Source organism: Crinia signifera, chromosome 12 (assembly GCF_055691185.1).
Source record: "Crinia signifera chromosome 12, ASM5569118v1, whole genome shotgun sequence".
Taxonomy (NCBI): domain Eukaryota; kingdom Metazoa; phylum Chordata; class Amphibia; order Anura; family Myobatrachidae; genus Crinia; species Crinia signifera.
In genome coordinates, this window is record NC_139228.1 from 89629871 (window position 1) to 89654197 (window position 24327).

Sequence of the window (24327 nt, forward strand, 5' to 3'; positions counted from 1 at the left end):
GGTGCAGCACATTCAATTGGACAGTTAAATGAAATCCTATACAAAGAGCCATCTTCTAATCAAACTTAAACCATCTCATGTCGGCAGGTGTCAACTTTGGTGAGGACTGAAACCGTACACAACTGTAATTATCCGAACACTAAAATAGTCAGTGTCTTACAGATCTAACCATCCCATATAGAGGAGAATTTGCCAATACTCGCCCCTCATGGATTGCCAAGCACACAGCGGGTATGGATAATTAGGTCACGACAATGTTGGTCGACAGTCATTAGGTCGACACCATTAGGTCAACATGCATTTAGGTCGACATGAGTCTAGGTCGACATGAGTCTAGGTCGACATGTAGAAAGTTCACATATCCAGACAGTTCTGGGTTTCTTGAAGAGATGATCGGAACTTCTGCAAGGTCACTCTGAAACGCAGCTGCTCCTCCAGGAACTGGTTCCGGCTCTCCCGGGCCTCCTGTCACTTCTCTCTGACGCACTGACGGGAGAATGACAGGACTTCAGTAGCAGACAGTTTAGCTAAAGGACATGGCCGTGTAGAAATAGTGGGTTATACCAGGGCCGGCGCCACCACTAGGCAAATCTAGGCATTTGCCTAGGGCGCCGGCCACTGGAGGGCGGTATTTCGCCCCCCCTTGCCGCCCGGGTACCTGTCCTGCAGCGTATATGTGCGTATATAAAGCTGGCGGCAGTGGGGGGTCCCTGCAGTCAATAAGAAATAACGAGCGCTATCCGCCGGGCTATGCGGAAGCGCTTCTGTTTTGGAAACACTGGCCGCACTCTGATTGGCTGAGATTCCGCCAATCAGCGTGCGCGTGCGGCCAGTGTTTCCAAAACAGAAGCGCTTCCGCATAGCCCGGCGGATAGCGCTCGTTATTTCTTATTGACTGCAGGGACCCCCCGCTGCCAGCTTTACAGCACCGCAGGACAGGTACTCGGGTGGCAGACACCGGGGCGCCCCCACCCCGACTTGCCTGGGGCGCTCCGGTGCCTTGCACCGGCCCTGGGTTATACAATGGAACAATTAAGATTTAAGGGCTTAATTTTACAACATGCAGTGGGGCTCAAGCAGGGCTGTTTGTAAAATTGGTGTAACATGAATCCAGTGTAGGCCAAGCATACATCACATACACTAGGAATGGCCATTGACCAGTGATGATTAAAAGTCGAAGTTTATGGCTGATGCCGAATACTTTTACCATCGATGGGGGAGTCCAGATGGTTTCCGTTCATTGATGGTACAGCAAAACCCCCGAAATCCCTGATCCCCGCCCCCACATTCTCATTTGTTCACAGGCCAGTCAAAGAAAATGGATGACCATCGATAGGCAAAATGTTCAATGGTCATCCGTCACATAGTTTGTTACTATCAACGGCTGGTTGCAACCGTCACATAGTTTGTTACTATCAATGGCTGGTTGCAACCATCGATGGTGACTGCACAAATGATCAACCCTCGTGTGTCTTAGACACAGAAAGGTGTATTAAATCTACGAGTGCCTGCAAAATCATTAGATGGTCGGCGACCATGATCGAATGATTTTGTCCCCGCACGCAAGGCTGCAAATGGATGTTTATGCTAATCGGCCATTCGCATGCGTGCAGGTATATTCTGCGCGCGGGGGCTGTTCATGCGGCTTTAAAATGAAATGCAAAGCTGCGAATTTTACAGCTTTGCATGTCAACCAGAATGACCTCCTAGGTGTGAGGTGGAGACGGTGCCAGCAGCAGAAATGCACAAAAACCCTATTCCTAGATAGCTGATATATTGGTTTATTGATAGGAAAGATCCATAGCCCCCTGACTGGGGGCGGGGCACAGAAGATCTCACAGCAGATCACACAGCAGCAGCAGAGATCAGACCCAGGACCAGGACTCCTGCTGGTGGTGGCAGAGAAGATCCGTCCCACTGCTGGAATGCCTGGGGGCGGGTGATGGGCGGCCTGGGGGCGGGTGATGGGCGGCCTGTGGGCGTGGCTTCCCTGGCTGCGAGCCGGCACAGAGACTCGTGGTCCAGACTCCCCGGGAGCTGCAGTCTGTGCAGCCAGTAGGACCGGTATCGCCTGGTGATGTGCGGGGCATGGACCCGGTGAGTACGGCTAAACTCCGCACCCTGCCTAGCTGTCTGTCCTAATGGTAATATGATGTATGAGGGAGCTGATGCCCGGGCAGTGCTGTGTTACACAATGACACACTGGTGATATGTGCGGGGATGAGTGACAGTATAGTGCAACTGTATTTACACTCATTTCACTAAATCTGATTTTAAAACCAAGTAGCACTGGAAATCCGCATATGTACTATGTGTAATAACTGTGCTGTGTGTACTGATGTGCCGTGTGTAACTGTGCCCTGATGTGCTGTGCGTCACTGTGCCCTGCGTCACTGTGCCCTGATGTGCTGTGTGTACTGATGTGCTGTGCATCACTGTGCCCTGATGTGCCGTGTGTAACTGCATACCTCCCAACATGACCCTCTCCAGGAGGACACAATGCTCTGCTTCTGGACTTTCCTATTAATTTAGGATTGCCATCACCTGTGGTGACACCTTTCTTATTAGTTACCCTGTTCAAAAACAGGTGATGGCAATCATACATTAAGAGGAATGTCCAGATGCAGAGCATTTTGTCCCTCCTGGCATGGGTCATGTTGGGAGGTATGTAACTGTGCCCTGATGTGCTGTGCGTCACTGTACCCTCATGTGTTGTGTAACTGTGCCCTGATGTGCTGTGCGTCACTGTACCCTCATGTGTTGTGTAACTGTGCCCTGATGTGCTGTGTGTGCTCAAATGCTGTGTAACTGTGCCCTGATGTGCTGTGTGTAACAGTGCCCTGATGTTCTGTGCGTCACTGTGCCCTGATGTGTTGTGTAACTGTGCCCTGATGCGCTTTGTGTAATTGTGCTCTGATGTACTGTGTTTAGCAGTGTGTATCACAGCGATGTGGTGCACTGTGTCTCACAGCGATGGGGTGTACTGTGTGTCTCACAGCGATGGGGTGTACTGTGTGTCTCACAGCGATGGGGTGTACTGTGTGTCTCACAGCGATGGGGTGTACTGTGTCACAGTGATGTGGTATACTGTGTGTATGATAGTCATGTTGTGTACAGAGTGACCTGTTGTACTAGATAATCTGATGTTTTGTGTGTCCCGGTTATCTTGGATGCAGCCTTTTTCCTTAAAAGGACATTTGCTATCTGTCTATTGTGTGGTACTATATCTGTGTACAGTTCTACATTGTACCTGGAGCCTAGGGGCTAATTCAGCAGAGAAACTGTAGCAAGTGGCGTTAATCATTTCTGCTCACAATCCACTGTGTTTTGTGTATATAGCGATGGAAGCTGAATTAGCCCCTTAGTGTGGTAGTTAGGAGAGACAAGGACAGACATTGACCATACAGACTCTGCCTTCCAACTTTCTGATTTGTTTTTCTTATGTGACCAAATGTTGAATAACACTTTGCAACATACAGTATATGTGTTGTGTAGATACTTACCAGGAACTATAAACGCTTCTAAATCATCATTTCACATAATGACACCAAACACTATTTGTAAATCCTGAATTATTGTAGTAGTAGTAGTAGTAGTAGTAGCAGCAGCAGCAGCAGCAGCAGATGATAGCAGTGAGGCTATAATGTAGCCCATACACTAGGGCTGGGGTAGCCAACCCTAGTCCTCGAGAGCTATCAACAGTGCATGTTTTGCAGGTCTCCTCACAGAATCACAAGTGAACTAATTAGCTCCATCTGTGTATCTTTTAAAATGTGTCAGTGATTAATGAGTGCAGCTGTGCTGCAGCGCAGCAGCTAGGTTGTCTGGAAAATGTGCACTGTTGGTAGCTCTCGAGGACTAGGGTTGGCTACCACTGCACTCGGGCAATATTGCATACAATCCTTCCATTTAGACCGCATCTGTGCAATAAATCGAAGGATTGTCTGCATGAATAATGGATCCCCCCAATGTGCTGCGTGGGCCTAACAGTCGCATTGAAAAATATTATGTCCCGCACATAATATTTATGAGTGACCGCATGTGGTTTTTAACCAAATACGATCACTTGAATGCAATCAATGGTGGGTTTTGGAAGCGGGGTCCGGAGCGTGGGTGGCGGTGGAGCAGGGACCGGAGCGATGGCGGCAGTGGGACTCAGTAGCAGTGCCAGAATCTGTGAAACTTATTTAAAACACTGGGCAGCCCACTGATTGCCTGAGAGAGAGCTTTCTCAGCCAATCAGGCGGCCGCTGATTGGCTGAGATCGAGCTCTATCTTAGCCAATTATACGGTCACTCAGTGTTTCAAATTCTGCCGCCACCAGCGCTCCTTTGCCCGCTCCACCGCCACCCATCTTCCAGCACCCGATGTGTCATTGGAGATGGCACGCGGCATCAGGTGCTGGAAAAAAACACATTGGGCACCACAAGATGCGGTCGGAAGTGATGGGACTTTTATTGATGTCATTAACGATGCGTGTGTCGTTAACGACGGCCATGCTGCAGTGGCCATACTCCCAACCTACTGCCCCCCTGTCGTTGCTTCCCCTGCCGTCGCTCACCAAGTGTGTATGCATGTTGGCACCCCACGCTGGGCCCCCACTGATATTAGGTTATGTAGGAACACATAAATTGGTCTCAGGAAAGGTAGCAGTAGGGCCGCATATATTGCATTCTAGTGGGAATACTTTCTGGTCGCAGTTTTATGGTGTCAATTAAAGTCCAGACAGATTGGCAGCCAGTTGAGCGCTTGGTTGCTAAATATTATTTAACCACTCTGGACGCTCCGTGATGCCAACTACATCCCATGAGCGCTAAATACTAACTCTGCGACCGTGATGTTAATTCTGGGATATAGAGGATCCCCAACGCATCTGTGCTTTATTCTTCCTACATTAAAATCAGGTTATTTGTCCTGCACATTCCTACACAAATCTACATACATACATACATTACTAATTGGTTATTTTTTTGCATGGCTTTTTGATAGACGTTTTTATGGGATGTAGCGAAGGTAATCAACAGTTACAAATTGGACAATCAGGACCGGAACACTGGGCCTTATTCTAGTTCACTCTTTCTGACAAATTCCTTCTTAGATGGACAAAACCATGTGCACTGCAGGTGGGGCAGATGTTACTTGTGCAGAGAGAATTAGATTTGGGTGGGGTTTGCAGTGTAAGAATAAAGCAGTCAGTATTTACCCTGCACAGAAACAAAATGACTCTCCCAAATCTCTCTGCACATTTTACATCTGCCCCCCTGCAGTGCACATGGTTTTGTCCATCTAAGAAGGATTTTGTCAGAAAGAGGGAACTAGAATAAGGCCCACTGTAAGGTTGAACCTATCATTAGCATGTATAGGACTGTGTACTTATAGGATCTAATACAGGACAAAAAGCTGAAACTTCAGTCAGTGACATCACCTGTCACTCACACCTTGCTTTCTCAAATGCAGAATCACTTACAGTGCATTCTAGTATATCAGCAATGCAATGCATGCCTCAAAAGCAATGATAAGTAATGTTAAGGCCCCCACACACTATGCGATTTGGGCTCGATTTCACCAGATTCCGGTGGACCTGGCCGAGAATCAGGTGACATCGGCCCAAATAGCATGGAGGAAATTTATTAAAATGTGAGTTCTGTGTAACATGGGATGTTGCTATGGGCATGCAGAAGGGGCTCATTCGATGTATCACATCCGATCTGGGGCGGCTTAAGGGGAATCGGATTCGGCTTCTCCGGAGAAGTGGCATAGAGCCTGGGCACCTTCATGCTTACTGGGGTAAATTCAGGGTCCACTGAGGGCAAATATTTAATTTAGTATCCGGTACATTATAATTATAAACTGACTTTGCCCCCTCCTCCCCCCACCACCCACGGCTCTCCCCCAGGAAGATTCAAGATGGCGCCGCAAATGGCTGCCTAGGAACTGTGCAAATGTATCACGTGTTAACTGTACTGTCCCTGCTTAACTGTACTGTCCCTGCTTATATTGCTACCTGCCTGGCTGCTGCAACGACCAGTGGCGCCGCTGATGGCTGCCTAGGCGCTGTGCAGCTCGGCAGGTATGTGTTTCCTGTGTGATAACTGTACTGTCCCTGCTTATGTTGCTACCTACCTGGCTGCTGCAGCGACCAGTGGCGCCGCTGATGGCTGCCTAGGCGCTGTGCAGCTTGGCGGGTATGTGTCCCCTGTGTGATAAATGTACTGTCCCTGCTTATGTTGCTACCTACCTGGCTCCGCAACGACCAGTGGCGCCGACGATGGCTGCCTAGGCGCTGTTCAGCTCGGCGGGTTCATGTCCCTTATGTGATAAATGTACTGTCCTGCTTGTATTGCTACCTACCTGGCTGCTGCAGCGACCAGTGGCGCCGCTGATGGCTGCCTAGGCGCTGTGCAGCTTGGCGAGTATGTGTCCCCTGTGTGATAAATGTGCTGTCCCTGCTTATGTTGCTACCTACCTGGCTGCCGCAGCGACCAGTGGCGCCGCCGATGGCTGCCTAGGCGCTGTTCAGCTCGGCGGGTTCATGTCCCCTATGTGATAAATGTACTGTCCTGCTTATATTGCTACCTACCTGGCTGCTGCAACGACCAGTGGCGCCGCTGATGGCTGCCTAGGCGCTGTGCGGCGTGGCAGGCATGTGATCCCCGCAAGTGATGTCTTAATGCTCTCAATGTAATGCGTTTAATGTCTCAATGGAATGTGTAAAATGTCTCAATGGTATGCATGTAACGTGTCGTCGTTCCCCCCCCCCCCCCCCCCCATTTCATCCCTGCTGATGCTGCACTGTAATCCACAAAAAATTCCTAGTGTGCGCAAGCACACATGGCCAATAAAGTTGATTCTGATTCTGATTCTGATTCTGATTCTGATTTCGTCACAGAAGAGTTATAAGAATTCTGCTGACGTTTAGGTTTTATAACCCAATCTGCTGGCTAAGCCCTGACATTGCTTAATAGGGTCTTATTCACTGTGGAAATGGCTGATCACTGGGAATACATACAACTTTCCAGTCTGCCTTCGCTGTGCTATGCAGACATCTGGCTGTATAATCATGGTGCTTCTGTCGTGTGTGCTGCACGCGGCGCTCCAGTTCAAACTCTACTCCGGGGTTAGTGGTCTTCACCAAGAAACTCTGCCAAAAGCATGCGTGGCTCAGCCCGGAAATGTGGTTACATTTCCACGTGGAAGGATAAATAATAGAAATCATATAACAAGAGAAGGATCATTTTTGGTTGTAAAGTTAAATAATAACTTCTTTCACAAATAAATATGTCACCCTGTAGCACCAGTGACAGAATGGCTGCGATCTGGGACCCCTTGTTATCCTGGCACTTCATTCTGCGGCTAAATTGTACATACATTGCCAGGATGGAAGGTTGCTGAGCTGCGCAGTCAGTGGCTAGTCATGTATCTGCTTTCCGTTTAAGGGGAGGAACGAAAACGGGAGTACCCAGAGAAAACCCACACAAGCAGGGGGAGAAATGACAAACTCCGCACAGTTAGGGCCATGGTGGGAATGGAACCCATGACCTCAGCACTGTGAGGCAGTAATGCTAACATTACACCGTCCCGAAGAGGGCTCTCATCAAAAGGAGGAGCATCAGTTGGAGTTAGTCCATTTTAAATACTATATGTGGCAAGGCATGCTGGGATGTGCTGGGACGTTTCCACTGATGGTGGTCATAGAACATGAAATATATATTTGGCCTAACAAACACGTGTTGTCACATTGACATTTGTACCGGTCAACTAGGGTGGCCAAACTTGAGATCGGCAGGATCCTGAGATTTGGCCCCAAAATTGCTGGGATTTCAATCCCAGGATTGTAGTTTCCAATCCCAGGATTTAGGGTTTAGACTGCGCATGAAAATTCTGTAACCCGGATGGACTGGACAGCTCTTAACCCCACTAAGAACCTCTGGGATTAATCAAAGTGATGGGTGTGTTCTAGGGCAGGTGCCATCTCCAGTGTCACAGTTGGTCGGTGTACTTTAGGCAAAATGGCAAAACATACCCCCTGCTGTTGTCCAGGACCTTGTGTCTGCAGTAATCACTGCACAGGATGCACCTACAAAGTACTGACTTAAATGAAATCATATTCATCTATTTTCTGTTAGTGTTCAATCACTTTTGTCTACATAGTGGCCCTTATTCTGGTTCACTAGCAAAGGCAAATTCCTTCTCAAATGGACACAACCATGTGCACTGCAGGTGGGGCAGATGTAACATCTGCAGAGAGCTTTAGCTTTGGGTGTGTTATTTTGGTTTATTTTTACACTGCAATATAGAAGTAAAGACCCACCCAAATCTACCTCTCTGCACATGTTACATCTGCCCCACCTGCAGTGTACATGGTTTTGTCCATTTGCGAAAGAATTTGCCTTTGCGAGTGAACCAGAATAAGGGCCAGTGTGTGTTTATATAAATATATATTTGAAGTTCAGCCAGGGCCGGCGCCACCACTAGGCAAATCTAGGCATTTGCCTAGGGTGCCGGCCACTGGAGGACGGTATTTCACCCCCCCTTGCCGCCCGGGTACCTGTCCTGCGGCGCTGTGCGTATATAAAGCCGGCGGCAGCAGGGGTCCCTGCAGTCAATAAGAAATAACGAGCGCTATCCGCCGGGCTATGCGGAAGCGCTTCTGTTTTGGAAACACTGGCCGCACGCTGAGATTCAGCCAATCAGCGTGCGCCGTGCGGCCAGTGTTTCCAAAACAGAAGTGCTTCCGCATAGCCCGGCGGATAGCGCTCGTTATTTCTTATTGACTGCAGGGACCCCCGCTGCCGCCGCCAGCTTTATATACGCACAGCGCCGCAGGACAGGTACCCGGGCGGCAGACACCGGGGCGCCCCCTCCCCGACTTGCCTGGGGCGCTCCGGTGCCTTGCACCGGCCCTGAGTTCAGCAGCACTCGTGTAATGCTTAATTACAGCACTTACAATGCTGTTTCGAAAAAAAATTACTTTATCGTCATCAGGGTACACACAAAAAACATAAACACTTACTGAATATCCCCCAACAGGTATCACATGTCAGTCGAGCATCGAAAGTGGGGCTATTTACCAGCCTATAAAAAATGACATTACATAACAGTAAAGTGTGCGCCCAAACGGCGGAGCAAGACTTGTTTTGTTTAATAACACTCCTCAGCGGCGGAACTCAGAGGCGGCTTGTGATAGGGTAATATTTCAGGTCACACAGGACCCTAACTCGCCAAAGACCCGTCTTGTATGACCAGAACCATTGCCTTTTGTTAAACTGTTTCTTTGTTTGCATGATCTATGGGGGGCTGTAACTTTTGTCTTTCTCTCCTTCTTCTCCTCCTGCGCCAATCTGCATGAAAATAAGCTTAACCCTTTCAGTCCCGAGACAATTTGTCAAAATAGGTGTGAAAATTGCCAAGCAAAACTTTTAGTCATCATAATGACCTGTAATGTTACCTCATATAAGAAATATAATCCTTTTTTTACACAACATTTTCCATTTGAATTTATATAACAAATGTGAGCGACGCCGGCATATTTAGCGGATGTTTTGAACATCGCTCACAGAGATGTTGGCACTCAAAGGGTTAAGGGCCAGATGCACTAAGCTTCGAAAGCGATAAAATGGAGAGTGATAAACAGCCAGCCCATCGACTCCTGCCTGACTTTTTCAAACAAAGCCTTTGACATGACAGGTAGGAGCTGATTGGCTGGCTGTTTATCACTCTCCATTTTATCACTTTTGAAACTTAGTGCATCTGTAGTATTCTGCAGGAACATTCCCCAATCATTAGATTTTATTTGTCATTAGGTCCTGAGATATACCCGGTGTATTATTGGTTTCTGGGTAGAGCTGCAGTAAATGGACGTTTGGTTGTATGATTATGTGGACAGGATGAGTAATACAGAGGGAGTTTGAGTCTGATGTTCCCTTTGCTCAGCCCTGACCGCTCCTGAACTGCAGTGAATGGTCATCTGTGTGCCGATAGCTGGCACAGGTCCGGTATGATGTGATGGTCAGTGTACTTGGCACTGTCAGCTGATGGACTGTACAAACGTTGTGTTTCCCTGTGTACATGCTGTAGTGATGCAGTTGTTGGTTTTCCCTGTATACATGGCACTGTCTGTTCTGTATAACACTGCTATGGGAGATGTTGGTGCTAAAAGGCCATTAGTTCAACTATAAAGGGCGACATGCATCTAAAGGCGACAGGCCTCAGGTTGACACCTTAAATAGGTCAGGTGTCGCATTAGGTCGACAGTCAAAATTTCTACATGAGTTTAAAAAAAAAAAAAAATTGCCAAAATAGTGTGCCTGAAGCATGGTGAACGCAGCCGGTACACTTGCACGGTGTCCATGTTGACTGTGTCGACATTCGGGACAAAAAAGAACCCCATGTTGACCTTTTGACTGTCGACCTTCCCAGTGTCAACCTAATGCTTGTGTCAGACCCTGTCAACCTTACCCATGTCGACCTATTTCAGTTGTCGACCTAAGAACTCAGGTGTAAACATTCAGTGGTCGACACAATGCATGTCGACATAAAGTTGGTCGACCCAATGACCCATACCTGTGCTAAACAAAGAAAAAATTCTGCTGTGAATTATCTATCATCAAGCCCCACCCACATCAAATCCCGCGGGTCGTCGAGGAGGGGGCGGGGCTAAATGATATTATTATCATCATTAGCCCCCTGCCCCCGAAAAGCTGTGAATCGCAGGAAATTAATTCTGCTGCAGGGGAGATGCACTAAGGGGGGAGGGCAGTATCCGGGAGGGTTGACCACCTTTCTGGGAGCCTCCCGGGAGTGTAGGCGACCCTGGTTTTAAAATGTATTATCATTTATTAACATGTGTATATTATAACTCAGTATTATAGCGTCTGTCTGCGTGACACAAGCCCGTTACATTATGTCAGATAAGGAATGTGGTTACATTATCACACACACTGCTGCGTAAACGCTGTCATGTCAATTTAGAAGTTCCTGCTTCCCTTTCTGTATCACATCCTGTAACATGTCACCAATTCCTCAGAAATAATGTATTACCCTTTATTTATATGCCGCACGCCAATTTCATAGTGCCAGGGGCGTCATGGCGTTTACCATGCCAGCGATCGGGATGTTAAAATCCCAGCAACAGAATCCCTACCGGCGGCCACAACACCGGCCTTGGTGTTGTGGCTTCCAGGGCCAGATGTAACATGCAGAGAGAGTTAGATTTAGGTGGGGTGTGTTTAAACGGAAAACTACATTGCAGTGTAACAGTAAAGCAGTCCGTATTTACCCTGCGCTGAAACAAAATAACTCACTCACGATTCCGAACCGATTCACGCGTCATCTGTCGGATTGAAGATTTTACCTGCTGCACTGGTGTGTACCCCATCAGCACTCTCTCTGAACATGTTACATCTGCCCCAGTGCAGTGCAGCATGGTTTTTCCCATTTTGCAAACAAATGTGTACTGCAATCCTGCATGAATTAGGCCCATAGAGAAATAGCATGTACTGTAGAAAAAAAAAAAGTGCAAGTAATTTATTTTTTTATTGCATTTTTACCTATTTTCCCAGCACGTATGTGATCTTGCCCTGACTTGTGTAATTCTCTGTGTTCCGTGGAAGCGGTGTGGTCCGCCAGCTGGGGCCTGTGTGATCTCACCTTGATAACGCCAACAGTGCTGGTTTCATGTTTATACAATATATGACAGGCTGGGTGTTTGAACAGATGCTGCCTGCATCTTCCCATGTGAATCCCCAGCTGGTTTTCTCCCACTTTATAAACATGTTTGCATTTTTCAGTGTAGCTCGGACGATAATATGGGGGGGTTAAACAAATTTGCTCATTAAACATTGTCATTTGTCAGATGTTTAAAATGTTTACTTAATTGCACATTTCTGTACGGTATGGATTTCCTCCCGCTGGAAGGATGTTGAGAATGTATTTGAATTCCTCCAAATACTGTACGTACGCATCAAAAGATAAATGTACATGCTATTACGTATGTAAGGTCCAGTAGGGTAGTGCAGGACTGAGAAGTGTCCTCCAATGACTGTCACAGTACGGGCATGGTCCCCTGGGTGGCTTAGGGGAGCATGCCCATACTGGGACAGTCATTGGTGGACACTTCTTGGTCCTACAGCTACACTGGCAGCACAGACAGGGATCCAGTAGATCGAGTGGATTGCCAGATCCTCACTAAGGGCCTTATTCTAGTTCACTCTTTTTGACAAAATCCTTCTTAGATGGACAAAACCATGTGCACTGCAGGTGGGGCAGATGTAAAATGTGCAGAGAGAATTAGATTTGAGTGAGTTATTTTGTTTCTGTGCAGGGTAAATACTGGCTGCTTTATTTTTATCTCACTTTGAAGTAAAACCCCACCCAAATCTAATTCTCTCTGCACATGTTACATCTGCCCCACCTGCAGTGCACATGGTTTTGTCCATCTAAGAAGGATTTTGTCAGAAAAACTGAACTAGAATAAGGCCCTAAGGGCCCAATTCAGACCCCACCAAACCCACGCCCATGCTCGCATGCACCCGTGCAGAGAAAAATTCATTCGATAGCCACCATCGAATGAATTTTCCTCTGGTCGTGAAAAGTAAGCCAAGACTTTGAACGCTTTCTGACAAATTGGGGGCGGGCGCTGATGTCTGCGTTTGGTTGGGTCTGCCCAGCATTTTTATGGGCGAGCCCACATCATAAAACGCCGGGTGCCCATCCCAAAAACGCCCCCTGCCTGTCACAGAGGGCAGCAAATGCCCCATCAAATGAAAAATTTAACAAAGGAGCTTGCTGCGGGGGTTTGCAGACCTCCGCGTCAGGGACCTAGCCCGTAGCAGATCCTTTCTATATCTTCAAGAAGGTGCTAAATAAATGAGAAGTGGAATCTGATTGGTTGTCATGGGCAACACCCCCCCATCTTCAATAGAACTCCCATCTTTGCAGTTTATGTGGAATCCTTTAAGTCACAGAACACACACTGGCCGCTAGAAGGTCATTCCAGACATCGGACCAGCAGGAAGCCGTAATCAGGCAGAATGCAGAGTTATAGATAGTACCTGGTCAGGACAAGACCTTTCTATCCTCTTTTATTTCCAGACCAGTGTATTAGCAGGACAGGATTTCCATCTAATGCTGTCTATAGCATTGTGTATTCCATCAGTGTGTGAGAAATCCATATACAACTGTACAGTAATATGAAGCAGTATTCAACATAATGATATCACACCTATCGCTATTACCATTATTTCCTTCCTACTGCCAACAATAGCACCAATGGGCCAAGAGGTTCTTATCTGCTGTCATGTTCTGTGTGTAATCCTTTGGGTGCAGCCGTCGCTGTGTATCTAGGTGTTAGGATTGCTTGCACCTATATTTATACACTTGTTCTGTAATGTTTTGTGTAGTTTGTCTTTTTTTTATTATTGTTTTGTTCAGTTTCTGTTTATGCTTTTGTGGGTTTACTCTGGGTACGCTGGTTTCCTCCCATAGTCCAAAAATATACTGATAGGTTAATTGGTTCCCAACAAAATTAACCCTAGATTGTAAGCTCCACTGGGGCACGGACTGATATGAATGTTTAAATGTTTTATGTAAAGCGCTGCGGAATAACTGGTAATAAACAAATAAATAGGTAGCAGGGCCTGTGTTGTAATGCCCTGGGATCCAGTAATTAGGGCCTGTGTTGTAATGCCCTGGGATCCAGTAATTAGGGCCGTTGTAATGCCCTGGGATCCAGTAATTAGGGCCGTTGTGATGCCCTGGGATCCAGTAATTAGGGCCTGTGTGATGCCCTGGGATCCAGTAATTAGGGCCTGTGTGATGCCCTGGGATCCAGTAATTAGGGCCTGTGTTGTAATGCCCTGGGATCCAGTAATTAGGGCCGTTGTAATGCCCTGGGATCCAGTAATTAGGGCCGTTGTGATGCCCTGGGATCCAGTAATTAGGGCCGTTGTGATGCCCTGGGATCCAGTAATTAGGGCCTGTGTGATGCCCTGGGATCCAGTAATTAGGGCCTGTGTGATGCCCTGGGATCCAGTAATTAGGGCCTGTGTGATGCCCTGGGATCCAGTAATTAGGGCCTGTGTGATGCCCTGGGATCCAGTAATTAGGGCCTGTGTGATGCCCTGGGATCCAGTAATTAGGGCCTGTGTGATGCCCTGGGATCCAGTAGTTAGGGCCTGTGTGATGCCCTGGGATCCAGTAATTAGGGCCTGTGTGATGCCCTGGGATCCAGTAAGCACAACCTGATCTCGCTTTAGGGATGTAGTCAGCATCCCGTCGGACAGGATATCGGCATTCAATAAACCAATGCCGGCATTCCGACTGCCGTCAGAACTTTGAAAAGGGTCAGGATGCTGACACTGCTATACAGGCAGCCGACATCCCAATCAGTACTTGGGGTGAGCTAGTGTGTGTGTATAGGTTTATGCACTAGCGGGGAGAGTTAAGGCCCCCATACACTAGACGATTTTGGTCCGATTTCGGCCAGATCAGTCGGATCTGGCCAAAATCGGCTAGTTTTGATGTCCCCTCAGATCCGATGCGCGGTCCCGTGCGTATCGGATCTGCGTCGGGTGGTCGGACCTGCTGCACGTCCGACCACCCGACTTGAGACCTAGTGGGGCGGTGGAGGGAGCAGGGGGGGCTGGGGACGCTGTGAGGGACACAGGCGGCATAGAGCCGGGCGGGGGGAGCCGGGAGCTGTCAGTACTGAATAAAAAAAAAAAAGCCCATACAATGAATGGGCGGCCTGTGATTGGCTGAGCGCTCTCTCAGCCAGTCAGCAATTGGCTGAGAGAGCGCTCAGCCAATCACAGGCTGCCCATTCGTTGTATAGGCTTTTTTTTCTAGCACTGACAGCTCCCGGCTCGCTCTGCCCGGCTCTATGCCGCCTGTGTCCCCCGCAGCGTCCCCAGCCCCCCCTGCTCCCTCTACCGCCTCGCCGCACAGACGCTGTTCCCCGCAGCGTCCCCAGCAGCGGGGGACACAGACGTGTCCCCCGCAGCGTCCCCAGCCCCCCCTGCTCCCACCAGCAGCCCTGCTCTGTAGCCCCCCCCCCCCCCCTGCTCCCCGGGTTTTTTACATGTGATAAATCGAGACGATTTATCACATGTAAAAAATGGCACATCAAGTGCCAATCTAATCAAGCTCCCCTGGGGAGCAGCCGGGGAAGCTCAGGGGGAAGTCGGGGGCGACTTGTCCTAAGGACAAGTCGCCCTAGTGTATGGGGGCCTTTAGGGTCAGGCTGCTGCGGAGGGGGGGGGGGGCTGTTAGGCTGCTGCAAGGTAGGGGAGAGGGGGGATACGGTCATTAGGTTGACAGTATGATTGTCAACATTGATACTGGTCCCCACAGGTAACAAAAATAAAACACATTGTCCCTTTTCAGGAAAAGAAGAGACCAGTAAATAACAGTTGAACTGGTGGTGGCTGTAAACTGGTCTGGGCATCTCTAGATCTGGGGGCACACCTGAGAAAAGCTCAAGGCACCCTAGTGTGCCACGGCACAGGGGTTGAAAAACACTGAAGTAAAGAGATCTAAAGTACCAGTCAGTCATCTCCTGTCATGTAGCATGGCAGCTAGGAACCGGATGGTGTCAAAATCCCAGACGCCGGACACCCATAGAGTGAGAATAAAAATAGTGTAGCGAGGTACCGGGCCCGCTGCGTTGGCAAGCGCAGCGAGCCCGCAAGGGGGGGTGATCCACAGCCCCGCTTGTCGGGATTCCGGCGTCGGTATTTAGACCGCCGGGATTCCGACTGCCGGGATTTAGTCCCAAATCCCTAGGAACTGGTTGGTAGTTTATCTGCATCTCCTTTATCTCTCTCTAAGGCTGCCACCCCTGTATTAGTATGCCATTTACATCGTGCCAATATATTACAATCATGTGTGTTATGCAATGTTGAATATAAAAGCTTATTAATAAAGAATGCAGACATGGGCCTCATCCACAAGGGTCGGTATCTCATGGCTGCACAGTGGCTGTAGCCGATCACACCGATGCTGTTATCCTGTTGGGGTCCTCATGCACCGACATTATTTGTATATTCCTCACCAGGCTTATTAATGGCCTGGCCTGACCGTGAGCTGGTTCCAACATGAATTCATTCTGTCTGGAACAATAATCCTGCGATGTTTTCCATATATGGGCTGGAGCCTTTACTAACGGATCACCGCTAATTGTTACACTGACGACCGTCCCTTGGGAACTTGTGTGTTTACTCTTTTGCAGGAAGTCATTAGATTTGGTCCCAAATTTACACACAAAAACACACACACACACACACACACAAACAAATACGACATACAATATAATATACAATAATCGCTTGTATCATAACCCTGTTGATAATTATAATATTTATAATAGTAATGATTCCTCATATGAATATTAATGAAAATGCAATTTACCATGACTTATGTGCCTTAGTGATATTACTATAACTTAGGGCCTTATTCTGGTTCACTCCTTCTGGCAAATTCCTTCTTAGATGGACAAAACCATGTGCACTGCAGGGGGGCAGATGTGACATGTGCAGAGAGAATTAGATTTAAAGAAGAAATTTGCCAGAAGGAGTGAACCAGGATAACCCCCTTAAGTCATGTGACAGAGGGCCCATTCTCTTGAGAAATAGTTCTAGGGACGTCTGTCACGCTGTGTGTAGATGACGGATGAAGAAATCGCACAGATAACCCCTTTAACATAAATAAATAAATAGAAGACTTTACAAATAGCGTATCCCACAGGCCCTGCTATGTATATGTGTGCTGTTGGGGGATGTGCAGATCACGGCTGGATGTAAGGTCAGGCAGATTAGGCTGCAGCCTTGAGGTCCCCACCACTTAAGGGCCCCCATCACTAGCCCTTACGTAAGTGAACTCTGCACCCCCGGAGGCCATCCTAGGATCCCATCAAAAGTGCTGTAAACAACAGTGGAGCTGAGGAGTCACAGCTGTCTGGAGACTGGGACTACATTTCCCATAAGGCTCTGCAGTCATCTCTGCATTTAGGGAGTCATTCTGATTGAAACGGTAAGATGCGAAGCTCGCAGGATATCAAGTCCCTTCAATGCCACCCCACTGAATAACCCCCCCCGTATCCCTTCGCAACCATGCAAGGCGATGTGTTAGGAAGTCACATCCCCTAGCATGTGCCCACATCAGGAGAAAACATTTAATGGACGACCTAATGCTTGTGTCAACCCAACCCTGTCAACCTTTCTTCAAAACATATTCTCCACCTTGAAGGGGTTACAGGGTCCAGTGTCTGCGTTGTCGGTTGCATGGATCCTACAGACAGCCCGTGCAAGCTTAAGCTTATGCAGGCTGGGGCATTGGTCTATCTATAATAGGGTGCGCACAGGCCCCTGGTTCCAAGAGGGCCATCCCATCACTGCACAAGTGCACCCATATTTAATTACCTAACTTTCTACAATCCCACGTTGCCCGTGCAAAAATCACTGACAAAATGGGCAGCAGAAATAAATGCACAGTAGAGATTAGTCGCCAGAACACAGAGGGCACCATGTTTCTGGAGACCTGCACATGCTCAGTAGATTCTGTCACAATGCCAGACTCTACTACACCATAGAGAGGAGGGAGTCTGTCCACAAGTCCCCTCCTCCTCTGGTAATACTGCCCTGGGCTGGCCGATGTATAAAACCATCAGGAAATGTAAACCGATGGTTGCGATGGTGATCCGAGGCTGCGTTCTCAGGTGCAGTACTCCGGTCCTTGATAATGCAAACAGGAGGCGTCTATCTCTAATCCCCCTTTTACACCGCTGCAAAAACCCGGGTTTTTCCCTTGTGGACCCAGGTCAGTGGCAGTGTAAAAGGGGTTAAGCCATGTCCCTTTACACGGGCAGGACCTGGGTAGAGGGCAGCGTTAACGGGTAGGCCGGGTCAGCCCAGCAGCTTACTTGGTGCTTTGCTTGCCCCCATTGCAACGATCGCCATTCCCGGCGGGGTGATCGGCGGTCCCGGCGGGTAGGCACCGCAGTGTAAACGGTGCAAATCCCGGATCCGACCTGGCTTGGGTCGGATCCGGGATTTGGGTGTAAAAGGGGTATTACTGACACCACCTGCTGCATTAGAATTCTAATTAGGTGGAACTGCACAGCCGCTTCCTTGCGCCTGTGCAATCCGTTACAATTATGAATCAGGCTGTATATAGCCATCGATGCACCGATACTGAAGCAATCTTTTAAATGGACGAAAGCTGACTCCGCGTAAAAATATAAAAATGGATCTGTCATATATGATGCGTGTTGCATGTTCTATTTATGGTGTGTAACATACCCCCTGATTACACAGGAATGATCTGCATTAGATAAATAGTTTAGGTCTGTGCAAATGACAGAACTAGAGTAAAAAAATAATCCCACTCCAGCCGCCCGTGGGAAAGTCCGCTCCTGGTATAACCCTTTCCAGTCATATGTTATTTTATTCCCATATGGACACAGGATATGGGGGGGGAAAAAGGAACAAAAAAAAGATTACAGGAAACAAATGTAGCATTTCATTAACCTCTTAGCTGCCAGAACACTTCCATCTGACACATCGGGGTTAGTAGCTCTCTGACCCAAGTCATCTTAGGAAGCGTCTCTTCCTCTGAATGATGGTTCGGGGGTCAGCATGGACATTGTCTGTTACTATACTGTAGGCAGCAAGTGTGTGATGGGGTCACCCGGACATCTGCTTTCTGTCAGCATGCGCAGCTGTGTATAACTGGAGGAGAACCAGATGTGTGGGAAAGATTTGGGATATGACCTGAAATCGGGTGGGGATCGGCAGACAGCGGGTATGTGTCGTAGTGCCGACAGTAATTAAGTCGACAGTAAAAAGGTTTACCACTATTGGTCGACAGGCCATAGGTTGACACGTGGAAAAGGTCGACATACCTTAGGTAGATGTGGTCAAAAGGTCGCCACAAGCAATAGGTCGATGTGGAAAAAGTTGACACGAAAATGGTCAACATGAGCTTTTTGCGGTTTTTGTTATGTGTCGACATGGACACCGTGTGAGTGTACCCCAACCATTTAGCTAATTTTTTAAATCCAGCTTGTAAAATGTCAGAAGCTGATTGGTTGGTACTTTGGGGGAGATAAAGTGGTGAGCGGTAAAGGGGCACGTGTATTAAGCCCTGAGAAGCGATTAAGTGGACAGAGATACAGTGCAAACCAAGTAGCTCCTGACTGCCATGTTGCAAGCTGTGGGGCAGATGTATTAAGCCTGGTGAAGAGATAAAGTGGAAGGAGGTAAAGCACCAGCCAATCAGCTGTGTTTGAAAATGACAGTTGGGAGTTAATTGGCTGATGCGTTATCTCCTTCCACTTTTTCTCCACTTAATCTCTTCGACAGACCTAATACATCTGCACTATGTTTGAAAAATGACAGTAAGGGGCAAATTGGCTGGTACTTTACCTCTCTTCATCATCACTTAGTGTCTGTCATTTTCAAGTCTTTGAAATGAAAATGACAATTAAGAGTTGATAACTCTCCCCCAATATCACAGGGGGGAGAATCCATTTGGTGGGCTATACCAACAGTCATGGGGATGCAGCCTATAAGAGTACAGGGTTACCACACAGGCCTGGTGACGGGGTGAAAGGGGACAGCCGCCCCGGGCCTCGACCATCTTAGGGGCCCCAAAGCCAACTGTCCCGCTCAGCTGCCCGGCCTACCCCGCAGCACAGTCGTCAGGTGCCGCTGCGGATACAGATGACAATAAGGCCCCTCCCCCTACCGATCATATACAGCAAGCTGCTGCTGCGCGGATGTGGATGCTCCCCCACTGCCCGCACCTTACCGGCAGGGGGAATACAAGTCCATGGTAGGGAAGGGGATATCTGTCGCGGTGAAGGGACACTGTGCACTAGCGGGGCTTTGACTGGGTAGTTTGGGTATGGGAGTAAGGGATTATTCGGTACTTGTTTCCTAGAACGGCCACAATCGTGAGTGATCGTGGCTCTTAATTAAGGGACACGATCCTCACGATGTGGCCGATTTTTTACAATTTTTTGACTTTGATTGACAGAAATCGGGTCAATCGGTCGGTCGCGACCAATTAAAATCGGCCGCGATGCGACCGACCGATTGACCCGATTTTTCCATAGACTTCAATGTTAAAAAATCTTTTAACATTGAAATCGGTTGGTCTTGTGCCATTATAATGGCACAAGATGAGATGGACTTGATTAAGTCCATCTCACATAGGGAAAAATGATAAAAAAGGTGAAATGGGCCAATATGACCCATTTCACATTTTTTATGTGCCCGCCATGACCCCACGATAGACGTGAACCCGAAGCGTGGCGAGCGCAGCGAGCCCGCGAGGGGCGGCGGTGCGCGTCCTCCGACCTTTTCATTCCCCTACTATCCACTAGGGCGTGGAGTGAGAATATAATAGTGTGGCGAGCGCAGCGAGCCACCGAGCCCGAAGCGTGGCGAGCGCAGCGAGCCCCGCGAGGGGACGCGTATACCTGTGAAGTGAGACGCGTCCCCTCGCGGGGCTCGCTGCGCTCGCCACGCTTCGGGCTCGGTGGCTCGCTGCGCTCGCCACACTATTATATTCTCACTCCACGCCCTAGTGGATAGTAGGGGAATGAAAAGGTCGGAGGACGCGCACCGCCGCCCCTCGCGGGCTCGCTGCGCTCGCCACGCTTCGGGTTCACGTCTATCGTGGGGTCTAGCACACTTATTAACATTTGGGGGGGCAATTTAAACAAATCTGGTGTAAAAAAAAAAAAAATCGGGTGAAAAATCGGCAGATCGGATCGGTCGCATCGTATGCGACCAAATCGCATGCGATGCGACCGATCCGATTTTTTATCTTACGACCACAACGATCTAAATCGTTGTGGCCGTTCTAGGAAACAAGTACCGATTATTCTGCTTGATTTGCAGCATTGCGAGGCCAGCAGCCGCCGCCCTGCGAATGCCCATACGTATGCCCCCCACTTGCACGCAGTGTTCGTATGCACATGCTCAAACATCGGTCCCCGTACGCAGGAACGCCGCCTGCAAACGGACCAGAATGAGGTCCTAAATATGTACCGGGATGGGGTTAATTGTGCATTGCAGGATGGCACAAGGCTGGACAGGCATATTCCCCACTCCGCCAGCCTCATGCTATACCCACAGCCCTGCCAGCTCAGTGAGGCAGGGGCAGCGTCAGAGCTGGGCCGGCGGATAGAGGGGGAGCTGCTGAAAAACAGCATACATACATGTAGACCAGGCATGTCCAAACTGTGGCCCTCCAGCTGTTGTGAAACTACAAGTCCCATCATGCACTGCCACAGTTTTGCTGTTAGGTAATGCTACAACTATGACAATGCATGATGGGACTTGTGGTTTCATAACAGCTGGAGGGCCACAGGTTGGACATGCCTGATGTCGATGATGAGTCTGCTCTGAAGATCTTCAGTAATAAGAAGCAGGATTTGCCTCACACACGTTGAAGGGATAACATTAGTATTAGTTATCTGGAAAGGGTTAATCAGCGCTGCACCCTGCTGAATGGAAGGGCATCAGATTGAACAATAATTTCTTTTATATTGCAGAAGCTGGTTTCCCTCAGCCACAATGCCCTCTCTATCTACCCATCAGAATAGTGGCATTATTGTGGTCGCATGTGACAATTTGAGGTTCTGCCCATTGTGCGGCCTGTTCGGTGCTGACAACACTTTTCTATCTCTGAGTTTTTTGTTGGGGAGGGAAAACCATGTTAGCGTAGCCGCAGGCTGACCTGTAGATGTGGACAAACGTTTTTAAAGTGTAACTGAGGGGTAGATGTGTGCAGCAGTGATAAGGGAGGAGAAGTGATCAAGTGACTGGTACTTTATCACCGGCCAATCAGCTCCTGACTGTCCATTTTTAACAGTCAGGAGCTGATTGGCCGGTGATAAAGTACCAGTCACTTGATCACTTCTCCTCCCTTATCACTGCTTCATACATCTAACCCTGAATTTCACATCTGAAATATTAAAACACATCTTCACCCTGACTCTGCGTCACTTTTGCAGCCTCCATTAATTTTGGGCTATTTAAAAGTTTACTTGTATTAATTCTCCATAGGGCTTAACCCCTATACACTATACTAGGCGATGTATATATTATTATCTTTATTGTTTATTTATATGGCGTCACAAGGGTTCTGCAGCGCCTAATATACCATACCTTCCGACTGTACCTTTATGACAGGTAGAGTTCTGTTTTTTTATGGCCTGTACCTGTCAAAAAGGGCTTTGTACTGGGTTTCTGGGTCTCCAGCTGTCCACTGAAAGTATAGGAAAGGGGGCGTGGTCAAGCTCCCTTCACCCATGGCCGCACCCCTTTCTGAATTTCTATGGATTTCTGCCCTTCAGATGTTGGAGGGTACACTGTGCAACATAAATGGGCAAAAAACAATTCAATACTGAATTACAGTACATGGTTGCATCAGGGGACAGGACGGTTATGGTAAATTAACCCTTTGAGCGCCGAGTGAATTGGTCAAAATAGGTGTGAAAATTGCCATGCCAACGTTTTTATTCATCATAATGACCGGTAATGTAACCTTCTGATGGAAAAACTCATGTCGACCTTTTGGCCATGTCGACCAACAGTTGACTGTCGACCTAGAAAATGTTAGTAAATTTCCCCCAATGAGACAGGTGAAACCAGACACAGGTGACAGTGTACAGTATATGGAATTCCATGGTCAGTGTTGGGTGGGCAGAATCACTGCTGTACAGAGGTGCATGGTCTTATATAAAGTTATCTCATATCCGCTGGCACAGTTGTGTTTATGGATGTGCTGTCTGCGGTGATGAAAGTGTTAAGAAGCGAGCGCTAGTATGAAGGAACAATTTTCTGGATAGAGATGGTACATTCCAGACATCCGTTCAGCCATGTAGGCAGTGATCCTGGGCCCTATTGTGAGAGCGCTCATTAATTTAACAGACTTCCACCGTCCCATAATGATCTGGACAGCAGCCAATGAGAAGGTGGAGGGCGCAGCAGTAACATCAGTCACCCGCTGTCCAAAGGAAACCACAGGCCCAATAATCCAGTCTGCAAATGTCACTTTACTAACTGGGTGAGACAATACACAATGTATGCTTGGTTTAATGAGCAGGCACACTTTGCTAGACGGACCGCACCGCATGTACAAGGGGATGAACACATGGAATGATTCCGAGACATGCCGGGATATCCCTGTATGTCTCAGTGTAATGCCCCGCACACACGGTACCATGAGCTCTATTTTTCTATTCGATATTGCTTATAAAAGCAAAATAGAATCAAAATTAAACAGAAATCAAATGCATTTGTTTTCGATTAGATCCAGATGCGCGGCTCTGCAGCATCGAAATCGAATAGAAAAATAGACTGTCCAGGCGGGACGATTTTTTCCAGAGCTGTACAATATAGTCCAAATCAAATGTGTTTGCCTTGCCATGCGATTCGATCTAGGGGGTGATTCTAAATCATTCGGTCCCCGGCGAATTTGCAATGGGAACCAATGTTTAGGTAATGCGCATGTGCACGGCTTCTGTGCGGGCGCCTTCGGCAACTTACATAGTCGCCGCAGCACTCGCACAGGGGTGGGTGGGATGGAGGCGGGCAGGGGGCTGGTGCATGGGGATGCCCTGCGTGTTTCCTGACCGTTCCCGCAAAAATGCGGGGTGTACCCAGGAAAACGCTGGGTGTCCTCTTGCAAACACATGACGTCAGCTCTTCGCCCCATTCTCGGAGGCATACAGTGCAAATATAAGTCAGTCCTGCAAATTAATGTATAGGTAAATAAAACATCGATTGGCAAAGCGACAGGGATGTGTGGCCCGCCACAGGGGGCCAGTATTTGTCCGGGCGTGTGTTAGAATCACCCCCCAGATTGAATAGCAATCGCACCATGTGTAGCATCCCTTAAGATTTGTGAAATATGTAGATTGTAGGCTGCGTAATTAAATTGGATACATTCTGTAGAATATACATGACTCGTTCTCCCCCCACTGCTTTGTTACACCAGTAGTCCAGCATATGGACGGTATTACCCTTTGTGACCAGCGGGTGTCACTGTACAGCAAAGGCCTACATTTATGACCATAAGACCTTCATACCTGCACTTCGCACATTATTGCTTTTCTCTGCCTCTTGCTAACACTAATGAACAATGAACGTACAGCGGACTTTCTCCATAGTTATCCTGCTGGCCGCTGCTCATGTAGGTGTGTAGCCGCAATAGTTCTCCCAGCATTCCGCATCAGCGTTTCTGGATCACACATCCAGGAATTGTATCTGCAAATAGTTCTTCTATTTGGAAATCCTACACAACAAATAAACGAGA

The 24327-nt window shown here is 48.2% G+C and overlaps 1 protein-coding gene across 1 annotated transcript in view; it reads left to right on the top strand.

Annotated features, from left to right (window-relative positions):
- Positions 1-1967: 1967 nt before the first annotated feature.
- The window catches only part of PLEKHG3 (pleckstrin homology and RhoGEF domain containing G3), a 119030-nt gene continuing 96670 nt past the window's right edge, over positions 1968-24327 (top strand). The window contains exon 1 of the mRNA XM_083167307.1: positions 1968-2097. The gene's annotated coding sequence lies outside the window, so the exon portion shown is untranslated. The remainder of the gene's footprint in view (positions 2098-24327) is intronic.